Genomic DNA, 12,844 nt, shown 5'->3' with positions numbered 1-12,844 from the left:
ACATCATGACCAAATTTGTGGGAAAAACCTGTTTTTCAGCATGAGGAGCTCAGTGCGCCAGGAGCTGGGTAGGAGCTCAGGGAGTCTGAGATGTGCACATGCACTGTGAAGCAAGGACACAGCCTTGCTCCCTCATTCTGGGCTTGGCTCCAAGCAGAGCCCAGATCCGTGTTGGACCCGCCTGTGGCGTCACCAGCCAGGGAGGTTGAGCAGGGTGCCAGGGAGGGGTAACACTGCCCTGGCCCCCCAGCACCCGGCCTGCCAGCCCTGGGAACTGCAGGACCCCTCTGAGGAAGCTGTTCCTGCCGTGGTGGAACAATCCTAATAAACGAGTATGAGCTGCTGCTGCTATCCTTTTAGATAACATCTTCTTGAAATGAAATATGTAGCTCAAATTACACAATCGAGAAATAAACTATCCAGCTGCTAAAGCCTCCTTCCCAAATAACAAAATAGCTGCATATTTGACAACTCCAAAAAATATTTCAGCAAACATAATAGAGAAGATAATGATAATTAGGCCGGTATTTTATGCCATAACACTCTTGAATGCCTACAAAAATACAATATTTTCAGCAAAAGATAATTGAAAAGATTATTTGGCTTATCTAAAATAAGTTTTTCCAAGCCTCAGCACATCTGTTACAAGAGTTCCTGCAGACACATGGTGCAAAGCTGTTGGCTCAATGGGCTGTTCATTACTTTGAGAAAGAGGTGGATAAAGACACGGAGGATTTTGTTCATGACGGGTCCTTTTGACAGGAAATGGACATAATCACTTTTTATTTGACCCGTGGAAAAGTGGAAGGGACCGAATAAGCCCAGGAAAACAGCAGCCAGCTAAGTCAGAGCCCTGCACAGGGCAGCCTCTGGCACGGGGCAGATGCGGGGATGCCGTGGCAGAGCGAGGGATCTCCTCACACAGGTGTGAGTTGATGTAAACCCTGTGCTCTGACATTTCCCTGCACAACCGCACAGTTTGCTCCTTGTTGCTAAGTTACGTGTTTATCCAGCCCCACACAGATCCCTCCAGCACCGAACGAACGCAGGGTGCCTCTTGCAGGTGCAGCTGCAGTGTTTGCTTTCAGTGATGACTCAAGCTGAGCATTTGTTTTCAGTTCATGTTCTTGCTGTTAGGGTCTGCAGGCTGAGCCTCGGAAGTACAGACAGGTGTAATTGGGAGCCACTTTCTGTCTTTGGGGGCCCGGAGGGGGGAAAATCAAGGCTCAGCTGCAACAGCACAATCAATGCCAAGGGAGCCCGCGATACCAAAGGGCTGTGGTTGCAGCCATGGCATCACTTATAAGAATACTTTGATACTTCAAAATTGAGCATTTCAAGTCTGAGGGGCCACAAATTCCTTGCCTTTATTCTTCCCTGCTTGTCCCTTTCCCCAGACACTCCTGCTCCAGGCAGACTGAGCAGGACCTTTTGCTTTCAACCATGTCTGTACAGTGCTATGGTGTCTGTAGTGGCGGCCCCTCCAGCTGACAAGGGAGGGGGAAATGTCTTCATGCCTTGTTTTGGGATCCCTTGGTGCTCTTTCTCACGTGGATGTGTTCTACCACCCCATCCACCTTGGCTGCACTCACCTCCCATGCTTCTGTGGCCATAAGAAAGTCTTCCCAGTGATCCCTGGGTGATTTTGTGACACAGGATTTTTATAAGTCTTAGCATTTCTAAAAATATATACTCCTGTTCAACCAGTAATTGTGACTGACTGAGCAGAATCTGGAAAACAAAAGGGTTTTACATGGGCCCTGGTAGGTTTAATCTTCAGTGGTGCTGTGACCCAGCCCTGTAACACCAGAAGAGCCGTCGGTATCTGCTTCATGAGCTGAGCACAGAGCAAGAGAGAAGCAAAGGGGCCAGTGCTCAACTCTTCTCATGCAAGTGAGTCAGCATCTCACCATTCTGGGGCAGAAGCCCAGAGCTGGTCCTCAGCAGCCTCTCACCCAGAAGCTGCTCTGCTGGTCCTAACTGGACTCCTGGCATGAACCAGGTTTATCCATGGGCTGAAGTCCTGTCCTCCACATTCAATATTCAGAATACACTAAGCACAACGTTTGTGAAAAGTGTCAAATGCATTAATATATTCCTGTGTTTAACTTCAGGCTACCCCCTCACCAACCACACCGAAAAGTGCTAGAATTGGACAAGATTTCCCAGGAGTAAAAGAAATTCATGTTCATATGCTTATAAAGGCTGACAGGTGAACAAACTCTTCTACAGGGCAATTGCAGATGCTCTAAGTGACATTTTAAATTCTTAAGAATTTTCCATTTGCAAATAGAAGTTGCCTTGCAAAATGACAAGCAAACCAAGCAGGCTTCCCAGAAACGGATCCTTTCCACTGCCTTTTAGTGGTTTTATTTTCCATAAGAGAGGAAAATGATCAGTGGTTGGGGAGGGGGGGAAGGCCCCTCAGAAATAGACTTTTGCATCTATCTTTTTTTAATCTTTTATAGAATAAGAGTAATAGGCCAGATACAGCACTAATTTTTATTGTACACTACTCTGGGAACATATTTTACTCAGAGCCCTTAGCACAGAAAGCAGATTAAGTGGAAAAGCTAATGGTGTAGAGCAGTATAAATATTTACACAAACATTTAGCTAAATCCTTTATTAACAGGTCAAATTTTCTCTGAATTTTTCACCTTTTGTTATGAGATTTTTAATGGGTTGATACCTTTCCAGGCTTTAAAAACACCTCAAGCGAGGAGGAGACAGCCCTCCAAGCGCCCCAGCTCTCACTGCTGTGCTGTTTTCATCCCAATGGCTCTCACAAAGCAGAATTATGCCCAAATTCCTGTGCCCCTACATGGGACATGATTCCTCAGAGAGTGAAGGGCAGCCAAGGGGACTCACAGCAGAAGCCCCATGGCTGTGTCACTGTCCCTGCACCCTCTGGCCCCACACCCACACATGATGGGGTAGCAGATGACAGGAGCCTCTTCCCAGAACAGTCTTCTCATTCAGCAGTGCAAACATTCTCTCTCTCTCCCTCCTTCCTTCTGTTTCTCATTTTACCATACATAATTCTGAGGTTAATAATGATCATTAAGCACACTGAGGATCAATACCTTCCAAAAATCTCTAAAACATCTTTTACTTCAAGGAACTGGAGGTTGCTGTGGGGTCCTATTATAGTTTTACAGCCTTGAATTTATTGGAGATGGTTTCAAGTCAAACCAGACACTCTGACAGCAGAGAATGAAGGTCTGGGCAAACTCAATACATCAACTCTATGATCAAGTGGATTCAGCAGTCTGCTCAGAAGCAGGATAAAAGTGTGGTTTGCACTCATCAATTTTCCTTTCTGTCTATCCAGTAAAAAGAAAAAAAAAAAAAAAAAGAGGAAGGTTATGAGAAATCATCACCTCGGGTCACTCAGGAATTTCCCATTTAGCACAGCTGTGAGGAACACCTCAGACTCTCCTGGTGTCCCATTTCATCCAGCTTCACCTGCCAGTCCTGCCTGTGCCCAAATGAATCCCATGAACATGAAGAGCTGCTGGAGGCAGGGGAGAGCTGGGCCATCTCCAGGCTGCCTGCCCCCATCCCCCAGCAGCCCTGCAGCACCCACCCATCCACCAGTGGGGTTTTTTGGGGGGATTTCTTCCTTCAAAAATTTTGCCTTGAAGAATGGGAGCAAGGGAAGGGCGCATCTTGGACTGGAAGAGGTCTCTGGGAAGGCATCTGTACCAGCATTGTTAGCAATGCCCAACACTCAGCTCAGAGCCAAGGAAGACGTGGGATTGTCTTCCCCTCTCCTGCTACTCCAGTCTGTCCCTAGTCAGTAGAAGGTGCTCTTTTTCCATGGACCTGAAATGGAGCTGATTTACCCCAGCAACAACTCCCACCCTGTAAATGCTCAAAAATCTGTCTCATGTCTCATGGTTCTCCAGTCATGTAGATAATTTTGTTCTTAATTAAACAAATGCCGCAAGGACAGCTGGGAATTAGCAGCTGTAGTTTGACCAAGGAAGTATGATACCTCCTTTAATTAAAAGAAAAACCCTCAAAAGTTCCCTAATGAAATCTCCACTCTGATAAGATAGAGCAGCTATGAACTCAGAAAGCAAGACATAACAGGGAAGCACAGTGATTCAGTCAATGCAATTTTCTTGCAGGAAAATACTTCAACTACCAAGAAAAGAAAAGAAGCTGTGGAAGTTGCAAGAAGTCAGCTCTCCAACTGATTTTCAGCTTGACTTTGTAGAGTATCATTCCCAAGTAATGACTAGGAAAATGTACAGCATCCCAGTTACACCCAGGAGCACTAGACAGTGGAGGTATTGAACTTAACTGTGACAGCTCAGAGTGTGTTAAACAAAATCTTTTATTTCCTAAGGAGGCAGGCATCTGCAGCAGAGGATATGAGGCAGCCAGAGATTCAAATCTGTTTTTTTTTTTAAATATTGGCTCTTTTGCCAGCCTCAGAGCTACCCAACATATTTACATATTCTGACACACCAGATTTGCTCACTTGATAGATAAAATATGCAACTCTATTTAAAGATAGAGAATCTCTCTGCATTTTTTTCTAAATAACATCAGATACATAAGAAACTCCCACTGGTGTAAAATCTCCTTTTACTCATTTGACTCTTAACATTGCCCCTGTGGACCCAGCCCTTAAAACTCTCTTCACGTTGGGCAAGGCAGCACCAAGGGCTCTGTGTCACCTCTCCTAGAAGACCTCTCTGTGGCCATGGGGCAGGGACAAAGCTGGAGCATCACACAGTACCTGCCAAAGCTGCAACTATTAGCCAGTGGTTCAGAAAAACAAAGGCAGCAGAAACCATCGGGAGCTTACGCAGAGTGGCCAAAGACAGCAATTACTGCAGAGCTGAGGCTGCTGCCATCTGAAACAGGGCTTTTCTCAATCTTTTGCAGTCTTAGGAAATTATCATTTGCCTCCAGACAATCATTTCACAACAGATTTGGAAGAGGATACGTACCATCTTTGATGTCTTGGGGACTCTGGGGTTTGCCGTAGGGAGTAAATACACGAGAGTGGAAACTGGGTCAGGTTACTAAGGACAAGTGTAAAAATAAGACAAATGTACAAGGACAAACCCAGAAAAGCAGTGGGCGCTAAATTAAGTAGAAATCCAGGGCCCATTGTCCATGACCAAGAGAAAGCCTGGGTGGTATGGGAAGGGGGTAAGTGCTCTGTCTGATAAAGGGACAGCAGCTCTGGGGCTGACCAAAGCGGTACCAGAAGGGAGGAAATGATGGATTTTATTGAAATAGTTGTTTTGCAAAAACCAGTCTCTGCTGAAAATCATCTGTAAAAGATGATATTCAGCTGATACAAACTGATTTAGATCCAGGAACTTTGATGGAGCAGCGAAAATCATTGCAAAAGCAACTCCCAGCCCCTTTGGGGTGGCAGATAACTCCACGTGACAAACCAGGCAGTGACTGTCAGTAACATAATTGACTTTATAGGTGCTTCCAAGAAAAGAGACTACACAAGTTTCCAAAAGCAGGGACATAGAGTCCTCTGTGTTTATTGCATATAACCATGTACTAACAACCCCCAGGTTGTGCCTGGAAGAACCACTCTGTTTTGTAAAACACGTTCCTGGCTATGCAGAAGGCATTCTCGTGCATTTGCAGTAAAGACACCCTCAGTGCCCATCCTGCCTCAGGTCTGCACAGTGACTTCCCACACCAACCAGCTCCCTGAACCCATGCCATAAGCATCACACATGTTCCTGTCCTCTTTAAAAAGCATTTGGAGACCTGGAGCAGCAAAGTGCTGTTTGATATCGGAACTGCCTTTTGATCATCAAAGCACACGCTTAAGAACAGATCAGCAGGATTAGGGCAGGGGCCAAACCAGAACTCCCCAGTGCTCAGCATCCTGGCTTTGGCACAGAACCCTCCATCCTTTTGTATCCTCACCAATGGAAAGGGGAGGAAAAAAAGAATCTGCCAGCAAGGCTGCTCTGCTACAGCAAGGTCAGCCTTCCCCCTGCTACGATAAGAGGCTCCAGCTGTGCCCCCAGCCCTACCGTGTTACACAAAGCAGAACAGTGCCATTTATCGAGGTGTTTTTTTTCCTAAAGCAAACCATCAGCCTTTTCCAACAAATACCAAAGTTTGCACAGCAATGGCAACCACCAGGGTAGAGGACTGGGCTGCACTTAACTGACTGGGGTTTTCTGGCAAGTAATCACTCAGATGAGGACTTCCAGGGATGCCCAGGATTCAGCTGTGAGCCCCTGAAATTCCATTGGGAACAGCCAGTTTTCTCCAGAATTTCCTAGCTGGGCACACATAGCTACTCACTGGGGAGAGTGGGGCTGGTCCCTATCCCAGCACAGGGACAGTGCCAAACGCACTGCAGAGCTCTCCCAGAATTGGTATCACTGTTCAGCTGGAATTTGATAAACCACTCTCTGTCCAAATCCCATCTCTTTTTCTCCTTCTTTTGTTTGTTCATTTTATGTTTCTGCTGTTTGTTGCTTCAAAATAACCTACTTTTCCCAGTGGAGGAGCTGCTGATGCCCTCACCTCTTAATGTTGTTTCCCTCCTTCCCTCCCGTCAGAGCTGACTGAACCTGGGCCCAGGGGCTCTCCCAGGGCTCAGCTTTTATCGTGTTTACTCATGCTGCAGTTGGCACAATGGGGCTGCGAGATCTGGGGAGAATCTTCCCATTTTGCTGGGCAATAAGGTACTGACGTGAAAAACTCGAGTTGTTCAGAGAAGCAGTAGTTGTTAGCACCATGCTTCCAGCCCTGGCTCCCGTGTGCCAGCAGGGCATGGCACTACTGAGGCACCAGGACGGCAGCACCCAGCTCATGCCTGTGCGAGTGACAGAACTCCATCCCTGGTGTCCCTGCAGCCTGGCACCAGCCACCTGCAGCTGATGTAGTGAGCTGCTGCCACGTTCCCTCCTGGCTGGTTCTAGCTGGGGCAGAGGAAAGAGTTTTTCCTCCTAAAGCAGGCAGCAGCAGGGCTCAGACACCAGCAGGATCTGCTCGGCTGCGTTGGAACCCAGAACTAGGTGGGCAGGGCCGCTAATGTGAGGGCAGGAGCCAGATGGAGCAGCTTTACCACCACATTCATTACCTTTGTATATTCCTGCACTGTTTGCAACGGCACACACAAAATCGCAGTGATCTGTTATTTATGAGAAATAAATATTAATCAGCATCAATAAATATATATGTGTGCATAAAGAGAGAACAGCAGTAGATGATGGCCAATGAGTGGTGGTGAACGTTCTTGCACACAGGGACTTGGCAAACAGTAGAAATATACCAACCAGATACACAAATATACTCCCTCCCTCCCTGGGGCCCAAATACCAGGTGTAAACACTCAGCTTTAATATCAGATACACAACAGTGGTTTTTTAAAGCTGCAGTAGAATAAAGCCTTGTGACTCAGGGGACTGGGCAGGTAAGTGGGACTTTAAACTGCCCATTGCCCAGCAGGGATGGGGCTTAGGGCACGCTACTGAATGGACACCAGCAAACTGTCCCTGCAGCAGGACAGTCCATCAGCTGGGCCACACTTGTCCATGGCACAGGGCAGAGCTTCCCTGTCAGAGCAGATTTACCAAAGGAAGGGGAATAACCAACCAAGCTGAGGATCCTTAGAAAAACTGGAAGTCAAAGAGAAATGAGGGCTCACAGCCACAGCAGGAGCTGTCAGTATTCAGTATGTGCCACCATATGTTTTAATGATTTCAGATTTCTCACATGTCTCTAGGGAGCCTCAGAGGGGTTTTCATGCTCTTCACTCAGTTTTCAAACTTATGGCTCTTCTCATCAATAAAAGATTTGGTTTACACACTGTATCATGAAAACCAGGTGCAGCTATGTAATATTTCTCTTTAATTACTATTTGTGGCATGAAAAAGAAGAATTAATCATTCTGTATTGTTAGACCAGGATGAACCACCTACTAATCACAAACTTGATTTTCATTCAGGTGATGTTGCACAGCATTCTATTAGTGCAAGTAAATATCAACACCAGTTTTAATTTTTTTTTTGGTCTTTCTCCCTGCATGAAACATCTACCTGATGGGAACAGATACAAAAGTTAAAGAGCTATGGCTCTTTGCTCTCACACACCTGGTCCAGAGGCATAAAACACTTTCCCTCCACACCCTTAGAATGAAAGACGTGTCCTTGTCTCCCCCTTCCAGCTATTTTCTCTAGCATCAAATTCGTTTTTATGACTTATGGGTGAAAAGTGTGAATTCAAGGAAAATGTAGTCTTCCATCATTTATTCATACTATTCTTCAAAGCCAACCCACCCAAGAATCCACAATCATTTCTTTATTTGTACTGTGGGCACACATGAACAAATGTCCCAGTTAAGTGTTAGCCCTGCTTACAGTACTTCCTGATGGTCAATTTTTAATTCCTGGCAGGTGTCTGATGTCCAAATCCTACTGAAAAACAAGAAATTCACAGAAACGCCTATCCACAAAGGAGTTGTGTTAGCACTTACTGAATGCCATTTTGTGATGAGACGCGCAGAAGGCTCCAGCAATCCTAAATTATGCATGGCTGTGCATTCAGCGGATCCTTTGCTTTATTTGCAAGAGTCTCACTTGCCAGAGCACTCCAGAGAAAGAGGAGAGGCTCCTGTCAGAATGAACACAGTAAACCAGAGAAAGAGGATTTCACCAATTAACTGATCGTGTTTCTTTATTTTGGTATTTGTCCTCTCTGCCTCTCCCCAGCTCTCCAGGACAGCAGGGCGGGGAGCGCAGGCTCCGCTTGCGTCCCGAGTGGGAGCGCTGGCACCGGGACATGTGGGGCTGTGCCTTTCCTCCTCCCCAGCCTGGCAGCTGGCCCTGACAGCGTGTGAATCCATCACACCTCGTGTGTGCATCCCCAGAACCCCCCGGTGCTGCTGCTGCCAAGCGCGAGGGCCACGAGCCACCCAGCAGCGCTCCCGATAGTGCTGGTTAAAACACACCTGTCCAGAAAAAAACCCTCAAAATACAGTACCTGGAACCTGTCAAATGGTTCTGTTTGGATTACATTGGAGAGGAGATTTGGAGGGGGCTGGCTTTGAAGCATTTCTTATTTTGAAGGCAACTGTGCTGTTAGTTATCACTCAAACCACCAGAGAACACAAGGTTCAAGCCAGACCCCTGTGCTGGGCAGATATCAATATTCATGTAAAATACAAATGACTGAAGCATTGATTTAGCTGAACAGAAATTATTTTTCTGCAGCAAAGCAAAATCATTTTAAAACATTAATAGCCCAGTAAATCTGAGGGTTTTGTTGTTTTGTTCCAGGATGGAGAAAAAAATCTCAAGGCTGCTGAAGCCCCGTAAAACCAACTCAGGTTAAGCTGTTTGTTTCATCATTTTTTAAGAGATAATTGAACTCCCAGTCACATCCTGAAATTACTATCAATCAATCCTGTCACTCCAGTATATTCATCAGCTATATGGGATACTAATCCAGACTGTTTAAAGAAATAACTAGCTATTGAAAACCTCTCCACAGTCCTGCACCAATCTTCCTAATTATCAAAGATAGAGCTATAACCTGGCTGCCTCTTCCTGACATCATTAGACTTGAAAGAGGAAATAAAATCCATTTGATAAAATTGGAAGCGCTGCAGAGGGCAGTTAGAAAACCAAGCTTGGTCTTCCTTTCCAGTCCAACACAGTGGACACACCTGGCTGTGCCCCCAGCCCAGTTCTCGGCAGCAGTGGCCGAAATGGTTCCTGCTGGGCACTATCATGGCCCAGGTACAGGCACAGGACTTTCTCATGCTCCTTTGAGATTTCACTTCCCCATCTGTTGCCATTCCCATTTCCCAGCTGCTCCGCCTCCCTTGAAGCCACAGCCCCTTCAAAGCAGGGGTTGTCCATACAAGCTGTGTGCTCCCTGGGACGATCCTGCTCCGGGTTCACATCTTGCAGCAGGATTCACAGGCTTTCTCTCCCAGTCCCATCTCCTGGGCGATCCTACATGACCTGCTGTGCTCAGTCTCCGACGCACACACAAGTATCAGGGCCCCAGCTCCTCAGCAGCCATCAGCAGTTCCTAATGCGCTGCTTCTTTGATCTGAACTTGATAAACCACAAATGGACATTCCTGGGGTTCCCAGCATCCCACAAGGCTACTAAGACTCCCAAGCTCATCTCATGTTGAGTGCAGCAATTCACAGCCCTGAATTCCTTCCCCGAAGTCATACTCCTGCCTGTCAGCCCAGCGTCCCACTCAGACCCCTCCATCCCAGCCCACAGGGCAGGCAGCCAACAGACGGAGCCAATTTGGATCCACTGCAGCTGTCCTCTCCCCCCAGCAGCCGTGGCTCATTACAGCTGACTAAGATGAATGCCCGTATCCGTGGCAGCCTCCTCAGCACAGTAGCCACGGCAGCTCTGAGCAGATAAGATGCTTGTACACGATGCGTTACAGCCTGTCCTGGCAGCTCTGCCAGCCCCACGCTGGCAGTCAGGAGACTGAGCTGAAAACAATTAAAAATGGAATGGCATAGCTCTCTTACCTGGGAATTGACCCAGAAAGAAGATTAGAATAAGGCTGTGGGAAAAAGCATGAGGTAGTTTACAGCTCCAGTGTTCTCCATCTGAGCCAGGCATGCAAGGAATGATAATCCTCAGCCCGATGTTTCTCCTGCTGTCATAAGCACTGTTTTCTTCTGGGGACTTGGGGGTTTCAGTTTTTCTTTTTCTTGTTTTTCCTTTAAAACCAAGCACACCAAGGTCTGCTCTGCACGGAAGCAGCAAGTCCATAGCATCCATCCTACCAGCCCTCCACACTCCACCATGCCTATGCTTGAAACGACTGATCCAACTTCAGACTGTGAGTGGCTGCTCCTGCACAACACAGCTGCGTGGAGATAGATGGAAGAAGGGAAAGCCCTTGGGTGTTTCTTTGCCATTGCTGCTTTTTTTTTTGCCTCAATTCCTAATACAGATTTTATGTACATGGAACTCTAAGAAATACCAATAGAGAAGGGAAACACAAGCACTCACGTTGATGGTCTGCAGCATGGTATAGATTAATTGTGTCTCTCTAGTACTGGGAACCACAATCCATGAATTCATAATCATCACAGACAACTGCTGAACACAACAGCTGCTCAGGCTCCCCATTACATGTATTTATAGTGGTGGCAATCCAGAAAACAGACACTGCTTTACGGAGAGAGTTAAAAAGTGATGCCATTTGCAACACACACGCACATTAAACAACCATAAAGCTCCCCCCTGCACTGCACAGCATTGTAATAGATGTTGGCATTATGTCAGGAAAAGCAGTTTCCTGGATTCAGCCACATTAATGTTCACCCTAATGAACTCTCTGGAGGAGCTGTCATAAATGACAGAATATCATAAAAGAGCTTTGCCGCCAATAGAGGCCAATGAGAGCACAGACACTGATTGCATGCACGGGCTGAGCTTGGAGCTGCGATGTTCTGAGGCAAGGCAGTGATATTTCTGGTTTATCAGTTATTCATTGGGTTAAGTTTGCTGCTTTTATCTCTGCAGGTGCATTTGAAGTAGGATTCATGGAAAAGAACTTAAAAGATTTCCTCCAAAGTTATTAAAGATAATAATTGAAATAGTTCTTTTACCTGATGATAAAGCCAATGGCTAAAATTATTCAAGCTTTTAAAAATCAGATAATAAACTAAGTTTCTCCCTACTGGCAATCAGCTCATTTCATTGCAAAGATCTTCTTTAAAAATTCAGCTTTGTTAACTCCAGTCTTGTCAGAGGCTATTCAGTGGTGTGTAGGTGTTTTGTTTGTTTGGGGTTTTTTTGGTTGTTTGTTTAGGGCTTTTTTAATTGTATAGACACTAGGGAAGAGGAAGGGAGATTGAACCACATGTAATATTTCTTTCAGTTCAGCTGCCACTTTTAACCCACACTGAGAAGTTCACTCACCAGAAAGCATTTACCCTAAAACACTCAGGGGTCTCGGGAGCTGGGACCATTTCTGAGTGAACGGTCTGTATGGCCAGTCCCACCTGGCAAGGAGAAGTTTCTCTCCTCCAGCACACTTCTTCAGTGTAGAGTGGAGCAACCACGTCTTGGACATCCACAGTCCAATGACAGCTCTGACCACTGCCCTTTCTGTGGTGACATCCAACCAACAGAACTTAATTCAGCAAGCAGCCAACTAATGTAACAATTCACTGACCACTCACAGACTACTGCGTGCTTCACTTTGGGTATGCAGGTACATCCTTCCCATCCATAGTGAGTGTCATCTGAGGATAGCAGCATTTCTGCATTGGTTGCACCTCAAACAGACCTTTTCCCTTCTTCTGTTTGGCTTCATTCCTCTATCAGTGCCTTCCTGCCTAATTTGGGCTCCCTTTGCTATTTTGTGCCTCTTTCCCTCTTCACCCTACAGGTGATCACAAACAGAGCACACAGGATTTCACGTCACGCTGTCACAGCAACGATAGTGGAACAGCTCTGTGATTAGTCCAAACCAGCTCCATCATCCCTTTTGGCAAAGAGTGGTTTTATACAAATTGCAACTGCAGCCTTGTTTTCAGAGAAACAGCTACTCAAGCTTTGGATACAAACTCCAGCCCCTATGCCACAGCCCTCTCCTCCCTTGGAGCAGGGTGGAGCCCACACAACCGGGTACAGGGAAGAGCAGCCCGATACAGAATAATTTCTCCATCATTTCCAAGACCAGTGAGGGACAAGACACCAAATGTGCTGTGCTTCACAACCCCCCAAAGCCAATAACCCAATACCTGCTGGGATAAATTAAATCAATCCTCTGCCCAGCATGGTACCAGCAACACAGACAAAGCCAGGTGCAATTCCCACTTTTCTTCCTGGGCTCTGCCATAA

The 12,844-nt window shown here is 46.3% G+C and overlaps 1 long non-coding RNA gene across 1 annotated transcript in view; it reads right to left on the bottom strand.

Annotated features, from left to right (window-relative positions):
• Nucleotides 1-10,636, bottom strand: part of LOC125336137 — a 43,701-nt gene extending 33,065 nt beyond the window's left edge. The window contains exons 1-2 of the long non-coding RNA XR_007207677.1: nt 10,513-10,636; nt 8,485-8,621 (exon numbers count right to left, since the gene is read on the bottom strand). This is a non-coding gene — a long non-coding RNA (uncharacterized LOC125336137). The remainder of the gene's footprint in view (nt 1-8,484; nt 8,622-10,512) is intronic.
• Between the last annotated feature and the right edge of the window lie 2,208 nt (nt 10,637-12,844).

The sequence above is a fragment of the Corvus hawaiiensis genome, chromosome 20 (genome assembly GCF_020740725.1).
Source record: "Corvus hawaiiensis isolate bCorHaw1 chromosome 20, bCorHaw1.pri.cur, whole genome shotgun sequence".
NCBI lineage: Eukaryota > Metazoa > Chordata > Aves > Passeriformes > Corvidae > Corvus > Corvus hawaiiensis.
This window is presented reverse-complemented; position numbering and strand designations above follow the sequence as displayed.